A 3,018-nucleotide genomic window follows, 5' to 3' on the forward strand; every position below is an offset into this window, starting at 1 on the left:
GGGGTACAGGGATCAGTAAAAAACTATATAAGCATGCAAGAATTGAATAAAAATTGGCAGAGCCCTGAACACTACCCAAGAAGTTGACTCCTGTCGTTCTTCTTCGCCATTCCTGATTCTCCCCATTCAGGCCCTGACTCTCTCCTGGACCTGCACTCTGGCAGCAAGAATACCTGCTCTCAAACCAGGTATAGTGGAGACAAAAATTAGGACCAAAACTTACGTGTACCATTATCATTTATTTGTATATCTAACCCTGAATTGTACCTCTTTAAAAAAAATTAAAAAGAAAAAGAAAGAACACTTTGGAAAGGTTAGAAAACACTGGGATGATGTAATACTCCTGCAGATTTCCTCACTGCATTTGGAATATCCATGACAAGGAAAATCTGTCAGCGCCAAGGTTTTGCTAAGATATGGGGGAGGAACATCACGACATCCAGAAAATAGTTTAAGTAAATCATTCCAGAACTGTTTCTAGAATGTCAGGGCAGACGTGACCCATGGAGTTTGTGGTTGGGAACTCTGATTGCAGAAGTATCATAAAATAGGGCCAGATGCTGAGAACTGAGTGCAGCTTTTCAACAGTGTCTCTGTCACACAGGTGATGAACTAGGAATTCCTAGAAAACATATTCCCACTGATGGCCAAAATCTTCTTAGAATGATGTTGCTATATAAGACACAGAATTCAACGGTATATCATTCTCCTTCAGACAGACGTGTCACTGACAACACTGCTTGGTAATTTTGCTCTTTCTGCTAGTTATTGACAGCCATGCCCTTTACTAGAAATCATTCATATCTAATCCAAAATTTGTGCGTAAATCACAGAAAAAGTGAACACACGATATCGGCCCTTAGATTCTGATGCCTTTTTTATCTGGAATACCAACAGGCAAACACCTTGATTTTTATTTGGTTAGACTGAAACTATATAACAGTCTGAAAATATATTAAAACTGAAATCTTTCTTTCCATGTACATAAAATCTTACTCTACTGATTTAGTTATTTGATTCATTTCAGCAGAACTTTAAAGATTCCCTAATATAGATTGTGTTCATATTTTGTTGATTTTTTCTAAGTATTTATTTCAAAGTGCTAATGTAAATAAAATTGCATGTTTTTTTTTTATTGTTTTTGTTTTTTTGAGTTGGAGTCTCACGCTGTCGCCCAGACTGGAGTGCAGTGGCCACACCCGGCCACCACAGCCTCGACTTGAGGGGCTCCGGCAATCCTTCCCCTTCAGCCTTCCAAGTAGCTGGAATTACAGGCATGTGCTACCATGCCCGGCTGATTTTCTGATTTATGGTAGAGATGAGGTCGCTCTGCCCAGGCAGGTCTCAAACCCGCGGGCTCAGGCAATCCACTCACCTCAGTCTCCCAAAGTCGCAGGATTACAGGCTGAGCCACCTAGCCTATAAAAAAATTGCATGTTTAATTTAAAATTCTATTGTACAGTGCTGGTGTATAAGAAATATTTGCTCTAAATTTTAAAATATTAAAATTTAGAATAAAATTGTATACATTTAAGATGTATAAGTTTTTGCCTATATATAAAATTTATATAGTTTTTTTGTTGCATTCCATTTGGAAACATACAAGATTAAAAATATTTGTGAAAGTGATTTATAAAACTTTGTTAATTTTTAAATGTTTAGGAATATGAGTGAAGATCTCTTTTTTTAAAGCAAGATTTATTGAGAGGAAAGGAAACCTCTCATAGTGCGAGGGGAGCCAAAGTTTGCCTTGAAGACGTCTTATATAGACATATAGTGTAGTGGTGAAATCTGAGCTTTTAGCATACCTATTATCTGAAGAGTGAACATTTCACTCATTAGGCAAATTTTCTATTTATTTATTTATCTATTTTATTTATTATTATTTATAATAAATCAGGGTTAGGTATACAAACATTGATCATGCAGGAACCCTTGTTGATGAGGTATGCCCATCCCTCCTCTAGCAGTTGCCCTCAACTGCCAGTCTGACCCCTGTCCCCTGACATTTTTCCACTACTGCCAATTGCTTTCTTATACCATTATTATTGTTCAAGGTCACCTTATGGGTGAGAACGTATGGAACTCAGGTCGTTACTTCTGTGATAAATCACTGAGTATGATCAACTTCAAATCCATCCAAGTTGCTTCAAAGTCCGTATATTTGTCCTTCTTTATGGCAGCATAATATTCCACTGTGTATATGTACAACCTTCTTTTATCCAGTCTAGTTTCAATGGGCAACATATTTGGTTCCATATGTTTGCTATTGTGAATAGAGCAGCAACAAACATGCATGTGCAGGTATCTTTGTTGTAGAATAATTTGAGTTCCTCTGGGTATATTTCCAATAGGCGAATTGCTGGGTTATATAGAAGGTCAATTTCTAGTTCTTTCAGAAATCACCATACTGTCTTTCAAAGAGGTTGCAGTAGTCTGAATTCTCTATAGCCTTGCCAGCATCTGTTGTTGTTTGTTTTATTAATGATGGTATCTCAATGTGGTTTTGATTTGCATTTCTCTGATGATGAGTGAGGTTGAGCAATTTTTCATGTGTCTGTTGGCTGCCCATATAACTTCTTTTGAGAAATGTCTATTCATGTCTTCTGCCTGCTTTTTATTTTTATATTTTTTATTTTTTTGAGTTGGAGTCTCACTTGGTCACCCAGACTGGAGTGCAGTGGCTGCTCCCGGCCGGCCAATGCAGCCTCGACCTGCTGGGCTCCAGCGATCCTTCCTCCTCAGCCTTCCGAGTAGCCGGAATTACAGGCACACGCTACCATGCCCAGCTGATTTTTTGATTTATTGTGGAGATGAGGTCTTTCTGCCCTGGCGGGTGTCAAACCCGCGGGCTCAGGCAATCCACTCACCTCAGCCTCCCAAAGCGTGGGATTGCAGGCTGAGCCACCGAGCCCAACTCTGCCTGCTTTTTAAAGGGATTTTTTTTTCTTTTTCCTTTTGGCGCTTTTGAGTTCCTTGTAGATCTTAAATGTTAAGCCTTTGTCAGAAAGACAGTTG

The sequence above is a fragment of the Carlito syrichta genome, unplaced genomic scaffold (assembly GCF_000164805.1).
Source record: "Carlito syrichta isolate Samal-C Ts95f unplaced genomic scaffold, Tarsius_syrichta-2.0.1 Scaffold314247, whole genome shotgun sequence".
Taxonomy (NCBI): Eukaryota; Metazoa; Chordata; class Mammalia; order Primates; family Tarsiidae; genus Carlito; species Carlito syrichta.